Genomic DNA, 15,398 nt, shown 5'->3' on the forward strand with positions numbered 1-15,398 from the left:
GATGAATTTCCTTTGAGCCAAATAAACCCTAAATATCATTGTGAGCCGGAAGCAAATCATCCATACAAGGAGTGTAGATGAATGACTCGAACATGGGTGCATGGGGATGGATATCTAGACTAAATATTGGGAAAAGTGATCCCAAATACTCTAACTTTGAGTTGTCTAGGTAGTAGGCAAAACCTTTGAAACTGTTGCCTAAAAGTGCAATCTCCTTGTGAGGATGGTAACCTAACAGGTCTAGGCCGTAGTAGTGATAGTGCTTTTTGTAGGCCTCGAGGTTGTTGATCTCCTCTTCTTCCATATCAGCAACATTATCTTCACTATCATCACTAGAGTCCCATTCATGTTCTTCTCTGTCCTCTGATACTTTGTCACGAGGGTTCAAAACCCAAGTGGCACTATTTTCTCCTATCTTGTGTTTGTTGTAGTGCCGCACAAATGCAAGCTTGAGGTTAGCTTGATGCTTCACCTCCCACTCCGGTGCTTGATGTAGTCCTGATGCTTCACGCAATATCCATACCTGAAATTGGTACCCACGAATGGCGGTGTAGTATACCCCATTGTTGGATTTTCCGAGATATCCAAAGGTTTTAGCATCGTCGTCTTCTTCGTTGTACTCGGCTACATGTAGTCTTGGGGTTTTGATCACTCGATAAATCACCTCCACTAATGACAACCTAGTGTATGACATGAAAAAAAATGATTAAACATGTTGGTTAGATTGAACGCCGCACCAAGGTCGAGACAAAATAAAAATAGATCAGCATAGCATGAATTGTCCATGCCTCATAACAAAATCACCGCGACAGTGGACGTAGAGCGCTCCTCGCCAGTGCACGCCATGGCGTCGAATCGCGTCGAAACCGCGAGTTGGTGGCGTTGGATCTGACCAAACGTCCATCATGGTACCCGTCACATTGCCTTCTCGGACAAAAGTCCTGTCAGCCCACTGCCCGGTTCTTGACGAGTAGATTTGCACGGGGTACAAGTATGGTGGCCACTCCATCGAGCTGGTGGTGTTATACTCATGCTCGTAATGTGTTTCTGAAGACGACGACCCCGGCTGATCCTCGGGGAGAGTGGTACCAACGTAATTAGGTTTCTTTGGCGCATCGGGGAGGAACAAGACGTCATAGTGCAGCGTCCTAGTTGGATCGAACAAGAGGTACATACGACGGCGGTAGAGAGGCTGGCGGAGGCAGATGGGCGGCACACGCAGCGGGGGCAGCGCCGCCCAACGTCGTGTCGCGGGGTTGCACACATGCATCTCCAGCGCGTTCTCGTAGAGGAGGAGGTCGTTGCTGTGATCCAGGTGTTGGGTTTCGTAGAAATTTCAAAATTTTCCTACGCACACGCAAGATCATGGTGATGCATAGCAACGAAAGGGGAGAGTGTGATCTACGTACCCTTGTAGATCAACAGCGGAAGCGTTAACACAACGTAGAGGAAGTAGTCATACGTCTTCCCGATCCGACCGATCCAAGCACTGTTACTCCGGCACCTCCGAGTTCTTAGCACACCTAAAGCTCGATGACGCTCCCCGGGCTCCGATCCAGCAAAGCTTCGGGGATGAGTTCCGTCAGCACACGGCGTGGTGACGATGATGATGTTCTACCGACGCAGGGCTTCGCCTAAGCACTACAACGATATGATCGAGGTGGAATATGGTGGCAGGGGGCACCGCACACGGCTAAGGAACGATCACGTGGATCAACTTGTGTGTCTAGGGTGCCCCTGCCTCCGTATATAAAGGAGCCAAGGGAGGGGCCGGCCAAGGTGGGCGCGCCAAGGGGAGTCCTACTCCCACCGGGAGTAGGACTCCTAGTTGGACAAGGAGAGAGGGGAAAGAGGAGGAGAGAGGAAGGAAAGGGGGGGGGCGCCGCCCCCCTTCCCTTGTCCTATTCGGACTAGGAAGGGGCGCGCGGCCACCTCCTGCCTCCTTCTCTCTTCTCCCTCAAGGCCCATGTAGGCCCAATAAACCCCCGGGGTTCCGGTAACCCCCGGTACTCCGGTAAAATGCCGATTTCACCCGGAACGATTCCGATGTCCAAATATAGGCTTCCAATATATCAATCTTTATGTCTCGACCATTTCGAGACTCCTCGTCATGTCCGTGATCACATCCGGGACTCCGAACAACCTTCGGTACATCAAAATGCATAAACTCATAATAACTGTCATCGTAACGTATAAGCGTGCGGACCCTACAGGTTCGAGAACTATGTAGACAAGACCGAGACACATATCTGGTCAATAACCAATAGCGGAACATGGATGCTTATATTGGTTCCTACATATTCTACGAAGATCTTTATCGGTCAAACCGCAATAACAACATATGTTATTCCCTTTGTCATCGGTATGCTACTTGCCTGAGATTCGATCATCGGTATATTCATACCTAGTTCAATATCGTTACCGGCAAGTCTCTTTACTCGTTCCGTAATGTATCATCCCGCAACTAACTCATTAATCACATTGCTTGCAAGGCTATTATGATGTGCATTACCGAGAGGGCGCAGAGATACCTCTCTGATACTCGGAGTGACAAATCATAATCTCGATCTATGCCAACCCAACAAACACCTTCGGAGATACCTCTAGGGCATCTTTATAATCACCCAGTTATGTTGTGATGTTTGATAGCACACAAGGTATTCCTCCGGTATCCGCGAGTTGCATAATCTCATAGTCAAAGGAATATGTATAAGTCATGAAGAAAGCAATAGCAATAAAACTTAACGATCATTATGCTAAGCTAACGGATGGGTCTTTTCCATCACATCATTCTCCTAATGATGTGATCCCCTTCATCAAATGACAACACATGTCTATAGTTAGGAAACTTAACCATCTTTGGTTAACGAGCTAGTCAGGTAGAGGCTTACTAGGGACACACTTTTTTGTCTATGTATCCACACATGTATCAAGTTTCCGGTTAATACAATTCTAGCATGAATAATAAACATTTATCATGATATAAGGAAATATAAATTAACAACTTTATTATTGCCTCTAGGGCATATTTCCTTCAGTCTCCCACTTGCACTAGAGTCAATAATCTAGTTCACATTGCCATGTGATTTAATACCAATAGTTCACATCTTTATGTGATTAACACTCACATTTCACATCGCCATGTGACCAACACCCAAAGGGTCTACTAGAGTCAATAATCTAGTTCACACCCCTATGCGATTAACACCCAAAGAGTACTAAGGTGTGATCATGTTTTACTTGTGAGAGAAGTTTAGTCAACGGGTCTAACACATTTAGATCCATATGTATTTTGGAAATTTCTATGTCTACAATGCTCTGCATGGAGCTACTCTAGCTAATTGCTCCCACTTTCAATATGTATCCAGATCGAGACTCAGAGTCATCCAGATCGGTGTCAAAGCTTGCATCGACGTAACTCTTTACGACGAACTCTTTATCACCTCCATAACCAAGAAATATTTCCTTAGTCCTCTTTAGGTACCTAAGGATAATTTTGACCGTTGTCCAGTGATCTACTCTTGGATCACTATTGTACCCCCTTGCCAAACTCATGGCAAGGTACACAATAGGTCTGGTATACAGTATGGCATACTTTATAGAGCCTATGGTTGAGGCATAGCGAATGACTTTCATTCTCTCTCTATCTTCTGCTGTGGTCGGGTTTTGAGTCTTACTCTCATACCTTACAACTTAGGCAAGAACTCCTTCTTTGACTGACCATTTTGAACTCCTTCAAAATCTTATCAAGGTATGTACTCATCGAAAGTCTTATCAAGCGTCTTGATCTATCTATATAGACCTTGATGCCCAATATGTAAGCAGCTTCACTGAGGTCCTTCTTTTGAAAAATTCCTTTCAAACACTCCTTTATGCTTTCCAGAAAATTCTACATCATTTTCGATCAACAATATGTCATTCACATATACTTATTAGAAAGATTGTAGTGCTCCCACTCACTTTCTTGTAATACAGGCTTCTCCGAAAGTCTGTACAAAACCATATGCTTTGATCACCTCATCAAAGCGTGTATTCCAACTCCGAGATGCTTGCACTAGTCCATAGATGGATCGCTGGAGCTTGCACACTTTGCCAGCACCTTTAGGATTGAAAAAAACCTTCTGGTTGTATCATATACAACTCTTCTTTAATAAATCCATTTAAGGAATGCAGTTTTGACATCCATTTGCTAGTTTTCAAAAATGTGGCAATTGCTAACATGATTCGGACAAACTTAAGCATCGATACGAGAGAGAAAATATCATCGTAGTCAACACCTTGAACTTGTTGAAAAACCTTTTGCGACAATTCGAGCTTTGTAGATAGTAACACTACCATCAGCGTCCGTCTTCCTCTTGAAAATTCATTTATTCTCAATGGCTTGCCGATCATCGGGCAAGTCCACCAAAGCCCACACTTTGTTCTCATACGTGGATCTCATCTCAGATTTCATGGCCTCAAGCCATTTTGTGGAATCTGGGCTCATCATCACTTCCTCATAGTTCGTAGGTTCGTCATGGTCTAGTAACATGACTTCCAGAACAGGATTACCGTACCACTCAGGTGCGGAACGTGCTCTGGTTGACCTACGGGGTTCGGTAGTAACTTGATCTAAAGTTTCATGATCATTATCATTAGCTTCCTCTCTAGTTGGTGTAGGCATCACTGGAACTGATTTCTGTGATGAGCTACCTTCCATTTCGAGAGAAGGTACAATTACCTCATCAAGTTCTACTTTCCTCCCACTCACTTCTTTCGAGAGAAACTCCTTCTCTAGAAAGGATCATTCTTAGCAACAAAGATCTTGCCTTCGGATCTGTGATAGAAGGTGTACCCAATAGTTTCTTTTGGGTATCCTATGAAGACGCACTTCTCTGATTTGGGTTCGAGCTTATCAGGCTGCATCTTTTTCACATAAGCATCGCAACCCCAAACTTTAAGAAATGACAACTTAGGTTTCTTGCCAAACCATAGTTCATACGGTGTCATCTCAACGGATTTATATGGTGCCCTATTTAACGTGAATGCACCTGTCTCTAATGCATAACCCCAAACGATAGTGGTAAATCGGTAAGAGACATCATAGATCGCACCATATCTAATAAAGTACGGTTACGACGTTTGGGCACACCATTACGCTGTGGTGTTCCTGGTGGCGTGAGTTGTGAAACTATTCCACATTGTTTTAAATGAAGGCCAAACTCATAACTCAAATATTCGCCTCCACGATCAGATCGTAGAAACTTTATTTTCTTGTTACGATGATTCTCCACTTCACTCTGAAATTCTTTGAACTTTTCAAATGTTTCATACTTGTGTTTCACTAAGAAGATATACCCATATCTGCTCAAATCATATGTGAAGGTCAGAAAATAACGATACCCGCCGTGAGCCTCATCACTCATCGGACCGCATACATCGGTATGTATTATTTCCAATAAGTCAGTGGCTCGCTCCATTGTTCTAGAGAATGGAGTTTTAGTCATCTTGCCCAAGAGGCATGGTTCGCAAGCATCAAATAATTCATAATCAAGTGATTCCAAAAGTCCATCCGCATGGAGTTTCTTCATGCGCTTTACACCAATATGACCTAAACGGCAGTGCCACAAATATGTTGCACTATCATTATCAACTTTGCATATTTTGGCATCTATATTATGAATATGTGTATCACCACGATCGAGATGCAATAAACCATTTATATTGAGTGTATGACCATAGAAGGTTTTATTCATGTAAATAGAACAACAATTATTCATTAACTTAAATGAATAACCGTATTGCAATAAACATGGTCCAATCATATTCATGCTCAACGCAAACACCAAATAACATTTATTTTAGGTTCAACACTAATCCCGAAAGTAAAGGGAGTGTGCGATGGTGATATTATCAACCTTGGAATCACTTCCAACACACATCGTCACCTCGCCCTTAACTAGTCTATGTTTATTTTGCAACTCCTGTTTCGAGCTACTACTCTTAGCAACTGAACCAGTATAAAATACCGAGGGGTTGCTATAAACACTAGTAAAGTACACATCAATAAGATGTATATCAAATATACCTTTGTTCACTTTGCCATCCTACTTATCTACCAAGTATTTGGGGTAGTTCTGCTTCCAGTGACCATTCCCTTTGTAGTAGAAGCACTTAGTTTCAGGCTTAGGTCTAGCTTTGGGTTTCTTCATGGGAGTGGCAACTTGCTTGCCATTCTTTTTGAAGTTCCCCTTCTTTTCATTACCCTTTTTCTTGAAACTAGTTGTCTTGTCAACCATCAGCACTTGATGCTATTTCTTTATTTCCACCTTCGCTGATTTCAGCATCGCGAAGAGCTTGGGAATCGTTTTCTCCATCCCTTGCATATTATAGTTCATCACAAAGTTCTAGTAACTTGGTGATAGTGACTAGAGAACTATGTCAATCACTATCTTATCTGGAAGAGTAACTCCCACTTGATTCAAGTGATTGTAGTACCCAGACATTCTGAGCACATGCTCACTGGCTGACCTATTCCGCTCCATCTTACAGGCAAAGTACTTGTCAGAGGTCTCATACCTATTGGCATGGGCATGAGTCTGAAATACCAATTTCAACTCATGGAACATCTCATATGCTCCGTGGCATTCAAAACATTTTGAAGTCCCGGTTCTAAGCCGTAAAGCATGGCGCACTAAACTATCAAGTAGTCATCATACCGATCTTGTCAAACGTTCATAACGTCTGCATCAGCTCCTACAACAGGTCTGTCACCTAGTGGTGCATCAGGGACATAATTCTTCTATGCATCAATGAGGATAATCCTCAGATCACGAACCTAGTCCGCATCCTTGCTACTATCATATTTCAACTTAGTTTTCTCTAGGAACATATCAAAAACATAGGGGAGCTACAACGCGAGCTATTGATCTACAACATAATTTGCAAATACTATCAGGACTAGGTTCATGATAAATTAAGTTCAATTAATCATATTACTTAAGAACTCCCACTTAGATAGACATCCCTCGAATCATCTAAATGATCACGTGATCCAAATCAACTAAACCATGTCCGGTCATCACGTGAGATGGAGTAGTTTTCAATGGTGAACATCTCTATGTTGATCATATCTACTATATGATTCACGTTCGACCTTTCGATGTCCAGTGTTCCGAGGCCATGTCTGTACATGCTAGGCTCATCAAGTTTAACCCGAGTATTCCACATGTGCAAAACTGTCTTGCACCTGTTGTATGTGAACGTAGAGCTTATCACACCCGATCATAACATGGTGTCTTGGCACGACGAACTGTCGCAACGGTGCATACTCAGGGAGAACACTTATACCTTGAAATTTTAGTGAGGGATCATCTTATAATGCTACCGTCGTACTAAGCAAAATAAGATGCATAAAAGATAAACATCACATGCAATCAAAATATGTGACATGATATGGCCATTATCATCTTGTGCCTTTGATATCCATCTCCAAAGCACCGTCATGATTTCCATCGTCACTGGCTTGACACCTTGATCTCCATCGTAGAGTCGTTGTCGTATCGCCAACTATTGCTTCTATAACTATCGCTAACGCATAGTGATAAAGCAAAGCAATTACATGGCGATTGCATTTCGTACAATAAAGCAACAACCATAAGGCTCCTGCCAGTTGCCGATAACTTTTACAAAACATGATCATCTCATAGAACAACATATATCACATCATGTCTTGACCATATCACATCACAACATGCCCTGCAAAAATAAGTTAGATGTCCTCTACTTTGTTGTTGCAAGTTTTATGTGGCTGCTACGGGCTTCTAGTAAGAACCGTCCTTACCTACGCATAAAAATCATAACGATGTTTCGTCAAGTTTGCTGTTTTAACCTTCAACAAGGATCGGCCGTAGTCAAATTTGATTCAACTAAAGTTGGAGAAACAGACACCCGCCAGCCACCTGTGTGCAAAAGCACGTCGGTAGAACCGATCTCATGAAAGTGGTCATGTAATGTTGGTCCGGGCCGCTTCATCCAACAATACCACCAAATCAAAATAAGATGTTGCTAGTAAGCAATATGACTATTATCGCCCACAACTCTTTGTGTTCTACTCGTGCATATCATCCACGCATAGTCCTGGCTCGGATGCCACTGTTGGGGAACATAGCATGCAATTTCAAAAAAATTCCTACGATCACGCAAGATCTATCTAGGAGATGCATAGCAACGAGAGGGGAGAGTGTGTCCATGTACCCTCGTAGACCGAAAGCGGAAGCGTTAGGTTAACGCGGTTGATGTAGTCGAACATCTTTGCGATCCAGCCGATCAAGTATCGAACGTACGACACCTCCAAGTTCAGCACACGTTCAGCTCGATGACGTCCCTCGAACTCTTGATTCAGTAGAGGGTCGAGGGAGAGTTCCGTCAGCATGACGGCGTGGTGACGGTGATGGTGATGTGATCCGCGCAGGGCTTCACCTAAGCACTACGACGCTATGACCGGAGGAGTAAACTGTGGAGGGGGCACCGCACATGGCTAAGAGAACAATTGGTATGCCTTTGGGGTGACCCCTCCCCCGTATATAAAGGAGGGGAGGAGGAGGCGGCCGGCCCGGCCCGGCCGGAGGGGCGTGCCAAGGGGGGAGTCCTACTAGGACTCCTAGTCCTAGTAGGATTCGCCCCCTTCTTTTCCTTCTCATGGAGGTGGAAAGGGGGAAGGAGAGGGAGTAGGAGAAGGAAAGGGAGGTGGCGCCCCCTTCCCTAAACCAATTCGGCCTCATCCCTTGTGGGGGGCGCACCAGCCCCTTGTGGGCTGGTTAGCCTCCCTCCTATGGCCCATATGGCCCATATCTTCCCCCGGGGGGTTCCGGTAACCCCTCTGGTACTCCGGTATGTACTCGATACACTCCGGAAGCCTTTCGGTGTCTGAATACTACCTTCCAATATATGAATATTTACCTCTCAACCATTTCGAGACTCCTCGTCATGTCCGTGATCTCATCCGAGACTCCGAACAAATGTCGGCCACCAAAACACATAACTCATAATATAAATCATCATCGAACGTGAAGCGTGCGGACCCTACAGGTTCGAGAACTATGTAGACATGATCAAGACACATCTCTGGTCAATAACCAATAGCGTAACCTAGATGTTCATATTGGTTCCTACATATTCTACGAAGATCTTTATAGGTCAAACCGCAATAACAACATACGTTATTCCCTTTCTCATCGGTATGTTACTTGCCCGAGATTCGATCATCGGTATCTTCATACCTAGTTCAGTCTCATTACCGGCAAGTCTCTTTACTCGTTCTGACAGAAGCTGAAATTAACAAAGCTATGAAGAAGATACTGAATGAACCGGAGGCTGTCTATAGCCAGACCGGGTTAAGCCCCTTCTACGCTCAGAATAAACCGCCACCTGTAAGCATTGTATTAATTCCACTTTATACATGATGTTCTTAACTGTGCAAACCTTAATACTTTCTTTCCCTCTTTTGTCAGGGTGATGATCCATTTTGGAAAAATAAGTCTCAACCGCAACTAACTCATTAGTCACATTGCTTGCAAGGCTTATTATGATGTGCATTATCGAGAGGGCCCAGAGATACCTCTCCGATACTCGGAGTGATAAATCCTAATCTCGATCTATGCCAACCCAACAAACACCTTCGGAGATACCTGTAGAGCATCTTTATAATCACCCAGTTACGTTGTGACGTTTGATAGCACACAAGGTATTCCTCCGGTATCCGGGAGTTGCATAATCTCATAGTCAAAGTAATATGTATAAGTCATGAAGAAAGCAATAGCAATAAAACTTAACGATCATTATGTTAAGCTAACGGATGGGTCTTGTCCATCACATCATTCTCCCCCGTTCATCAAATGACAACACATGTCTATGGTTAGGAAACTTAACCATCTTTGATTAACGAGCTAGTCAGGTAGAGGCTTACTAGGGACATAGTGTTTTATCTATGTATCCACACCGGCATCAAGTTTCCGGTTAATACAATTCGAGCATAAATAATAAACATTTATCATGATATAAGGAAATATAAAATAACAACATTATTATTGCCTCTAGGGCATATTTCCTTCATTCCGGACTCCAACTGGTACCTCAAAAAAGGACAAGAGAAACATAGGCATACTCGTGAGTACCGAATTAATGAGAATTAGTCGGCCTCTGTATGACATAAGCTTGCCCTTCCAGTAACTTAGTTTTTTTAAATCGATCCCCAATGCACTTCCATTCTTTGTTGGAAAGCTTGCGATGGTGGATTGGTATACCTAGATACGTGAAGGGTAAAGACCCCAATTCGAACCCGAGCAATTCTTTGTAAGCTTCTAGTTCGTCTTTAGCTCTTCCAAAGTAGAACAATTCACTTTTATGGAAGTTAATCTTTAACCTCAACAGTTGTTCGAACAAGCATAACACAAGCTTCATGTTTCTTGCTTTTGCCAAATCATACTTGTCGGTGTCAAAACCGGCGGATCTCGGGTAGGGGGTCCCGAACTGTGCGTCTAGGCCGAATGGTAACAGGAGGCAGGGGACATGATGTTTTACCCAGGTTCGGGCCCTTTTGATGGAGGTAAAACCCTATGTCCTGCTTGATTAATATTGATGATATGGGTAGTACAAGAGTAGATCTACCACGAGATCAAAGAGGCTAAACCCTAGAAGCTAGCCTATGGTATGATTGTATGTTGTGATTGTTGTCCTACGGACTAAAACCCCTCAGTTTATATAGACACCGGAGAGGGTTAGGGTTACACAAGGTCGGTTACAAAGGAGGAGATATCCATATTCGTATTGCCTAGCTTGCCTTCCACGCCAAGTAGAGTCCCATCCGGACACGAGACGAAGTCTTCAATCTTGTATCTTCATAGTCTAACAGTCCGGCCAATGGAGATAGTCCGGCTGTCCGGAGACCCCCTAATCCAGGACTCCCTCAGTAGCCCCTGAACCAGGCTTCAATGACGATGAGTCCGGCGCGCAGTATTGTCTTCGGCATTGCAAGGCGGGTTCCTTCTCTAAATACATCACAGAAGAATTTGAATACGAGGATAGTGTCCGACCCTGCAAAATAAGTTCCACATTCCACCGTAGAGAGAATAATATTTTCGCAGATCTAATTTGCTGGCTTGTTTTGGCAGCACGATGTTATGTCATGGCCTGGTGATTATTCGAACCGTTTCCTTTAACCAGCCCTGCACATAACGCGAGGCAGTTTTTCGACACGTCTTGTCAAAGCAGAGATCGTGTCCCCTTATTACGGGATTCTCATCAATACGAGCGTGGGTAACCCAACCGTGCCATCAACTGCGGCGCTTGGGGGATAAGCGAGTTTTACCAGGCAAGTGGGGGCGCTTAGCTTCGTCTGCCCATATAAAGGGATAAGGATTCACCTTTCTATCCACGCCTTCTTCCTCCTTTGCTCATCCGTTTTCGCACACTTGAGCTTTAGCACCCAAGTCCACACTTCCCACCTCAACCTTCTCCAACCATGTCCGGAGCGGGAGGCAGGTGGATGGTCTCCTCCGTCACGGAGGGAGATATCAAGAAACTGAGGAGAGCCGGATACCTGCCCGACGACATCGTGCACCGGCTCCCAGATGAGGGGCGGCTCATCCCCACCCCCACGCCCCATGAGAGGGTAGTATTCCTCACCCATTTCCACCGTGGACTGGGATTCCCTCTCCATCCATTCGTCCGGGGGCTCGTGTTCTATTACGGCCTGGATTTCCACGATCTGGCCCCGAACTTCATCCTCAACATCTCGGCGTTTGTCGTCGTGTGCGAGGGCTTCCTCCGCATTAAGCCCCACTTCGGATTATGGCTGAAGACCTTCAATGTCAAGCCGAAGGTGGTGGGCGGCCGCCAGGCGGAGTGCGGAGGCGCCATGGTGGGCAAGATGCCCAACGTAACATGGCTCGAGGGCTCCTTTGTGGAAACCATAAAGGGGTGGCAATCGGGGTAGTTCTACATCACCGAGCCGTGCGACCCTGTATGGGCAGCGGCCCCCGAGTTCCGATCTGGCATCCCCACGTGGCTCACCTCCTGGAAAGAGAAGGGCCTGTCCTGGGGTAGTTCGGAAGAGCTGACCGGACTCCAAACATGTATTCAAAACATGGTGAACAAGAAGCTCAAGCTTGTCAACATAGTCCAAGTTATGCTCATCCGTCGGATCCTCCCGTGCCAACAACGGGAGTTCAACTTGTGGGAGTTCGACCCGGCGCAGCACCGAACTCTCAACAGGCTCTTCGACACGACTCATGAAGATGCCTGGAGGGTGCTGTTCAAAAGTGCCGAGGTCCCCCCCTCCTATTACTGAGGATCGCGGATTCAGCGTGAAGCACCAAGCCAGTGTGGTAAGTTGTTTTACCTTTCACAGGATACTTGTTTTTTATAGATTGACTCTATGCGGGATCTAAACTCCCGTACCTTTGACAAGACTGGCAGAAGATGGCCGGACAGATCGACTGTCCGGCTCCTTTGCCCGAAGGCCCCGCGGACGCTCTTCTGGCGAAGATGTTGACTCCGGCCCCTTATACGGTGCCGGAGAAGACCAAGAAGGCCAAGGGAACCCGAAAGAGTTCCTGACGCCAGGCGTCGTCGGACTCACCGACTGGGGGAGACAGGAAAAGGAAGGCCGCCCCAACTGGGGGGGGCGAAGGGTCCAAGAAGGGAAGGACTCTCCTTCCGGACAGCTCCACCGCCGCCGACGAAGGCGAAGACGAGTTGTTGCCCAGGGTCAAGCCCCCGGGGAGATCGTTAGTATTCGGATACCAGAGTAACCCATAGGATTCCTTTGTCGCACTGCTTTCCCTAACGTCGAACACAATTATGTAGGCCGCCCCGAGCCAGTATCGATGTATCGTCGAACGGCTCCTTGGGCTTGTCGGACATGGATAGCAATCCAGTCCCGACCACCACCTCCCCTCATCCTGCCGACGACGCCGAGGTGTTCTCTCAAGAGGCACTGGATCGAGGGGAGACAGTCCCGGAGGCGCCTCAAGGCGACCTTCCGGACTCTGGGAGCCGAGGGGACGGGGCCCCTGAGAGCTCCGAGTTCGGCCCTCAGCCGAACACCGCGCCGGAACCTCCAGCGGTTCCAGGCTCGGGCAGGCGGCCTTCTTCTAAAAGGGGCAAGACGCCTGTGCCGGTGACCTCTGTCCATCCAGAGGTGCCAGACAACCTGCTGGAAGCGCTTCGTAGCGCTTCCATCGACGAGGAGCACCGCACTATCATGAGTGTGGTGATCCAGAAGGTTCAGTCCGCCAAGAGCGGATTGACTGAAGCTTGTGCCAGCCTTCTAACAGGCTTCGAGGTAAGTGTTTTTTTAAAATGTAGTAGAAATATTACCGCATAGACAGTAGCCTCTGATGCTTTGTTTGGTGTTCACAAAGAAAAGCCGAACAGAGGATCAAATAATATCGCAGGAGCCTAATATAAGTGTGTCAATATGCATATGCAGGCTTCGCTGCTGGCGTCTGCCGCACTGACTGCGGAGGTCATCGTACTGAAGCAGGACCTCGAGGGGTCCAGGAAAGAGCTCGGCCTTGCCAAGAGGCAGCTCGAGGAGAACAAGGGTAAGTAATACCCTGTCTATAGATATGTATATAAAAAAGGACGCGATTGCAAAATGACAGGATCATTGTATGTTTGCCAGGGGCCACGACCGAGGTGGCGACCCTGAAGCAAGCGCTAACCAAGGCCGAAGATAAAGCAGCCAAGGAGCGCACCGAGCGAGAGAAGCATGAGGCTCGAGTGGGCGAGGTGCAGCAAGAGCTTCAGGCTCTCGTGGCGAAGCACGAGGTGTTGGAGCTTGACTCAAAGACGCGGGAGTCTGAGCTTGCCGCGGCCCTCGAGAGTGTAAAAAGTGCCAAGGCCGAAGCCCAAAAAGCCCTCCAAGAGATCGACACGATGAAGAAGATAGCAGTGGATAAGGCTTTCTATATGCAAAGCAAGCATGTAAAAGTAAATTACCGATTACTTACCCGAATCCGGAGCTCTCCAGGAGCATTTGCAGATCCGCCCCGCAGTGTGTCCGATGCCGCACAATTTTACCAGGCCGAGGATGGAAGCTCAACGGAGAAGTTGTTTTGGTCTCAGTATGCTGAGGCCGAACACCCAGTGCCAATGAGCGACCAGCTGAAGCAGATGGTCGAGTTACATAAGGCGGCCGATCGGGCCATGAAGAGCTTTATTATCCGGCTGTGGCCTGGCGACGCCCTTCCGAACAGCTTCTTCGGCCTGGTGAGGTGGCTTGTGGATGCCTGCCCGCGGCTGGAGGTCGTCAAGCGATCTGTCTGCATTGAAGGTGCACGCCGGGCTTTCACCCGTGTGAAATTGCAGTGGGTCAAGCTAGATGTCATGAAGCTGATCAAGGAGGGGCCGCCGGAGGGCAAGGAGCACCGCCACCCCGAGATGTACTACGAGGGTGTTCTACCGGGTGCCCATCTCATCGCGGATGAGTGTTCAAAAGATGTAATATTTGAATGAGACTTGCTCATGTGATCCTGTATGATGAAAACTTGTTTCATATGCGCTATGCAACGCTTGTGTGAATTTAAAATATTACCTTCTGTTTGGCTGTTTATCCAATCTGAGAGATGGCTAGTCCTCGGCTTCTGTCCCCATGCCGCGAGTGCTAGGGTGTTCGGGATAAACCTGAGCACTCTTGTTCCCATGTTTGGGTCCTTCAAGGGAGGTGCTTGATACGTCTCCAACGTATCTATAATTTTTGATTGTTCCATGCTATATTATCTACTGTTTTGGACTATATTGGGCTTTATTTTCCACTTTTATATTATTTTTGGGACTAGCCTATTAACCGGAGGCCCAGCCCAGAATTGCTGTTTTTTGCCTATTTCAGTGTTTCGAATAAACAGAATATCAAACGGAGTCCAAACAGAAAAATCATTTTTGGAACGTGATTTTCTTCTCGGGTAAGACCCAGGAGACTTGGACCCAATTCCAAGAAGTACCGGAGGTGGTCACGAGGGTAGCCCCCCCCCCCACAGGGCGCGCCCCCCTGCCTCGTGGGCCCCTCGGTGCTCCACCGACGTACTCCTTCCTCCTATATATACCCACGTACCCCCAAACGATCACAATAGGAGCCAAAAACCTAATTCCACCGCCGCATCTCTCTATATCCACGAGATCCCATCTTGGGGCCTGTTCCGGAGCTCCACCGGAGAAGGTCGTCATCACGGAGGGCTTCTACATCATCATAGCCCCTCCGATGAAGTGTGAGTAGTTTACCTCAGACCTTCGGGTCCATAGTTAGTAGCTAGATGGCTTCTTCTCTCTTTTTGGATCTCAATACAATGTTCTCCCCCTCTCTTGTGGAGATCTATTCGATGTAATCTTCTTCTTTTGCGGTGTGTTTGTTGAGACCG

Source organism: Triticum urartu, chromosome 6 (assembly GCF_003073215.2).
Source record: "Triticum urartu cultivar G1812 chromosome 6, Tu2.1, whole genome shotgun sequence".
In the NCBI taxonomy this organism is placed as follows: Eukaryota; Viridiplantae; Streptophyta; class Magnoliopsida; order Poales; family Poaceae; genus Triticum; species Triticum urartu.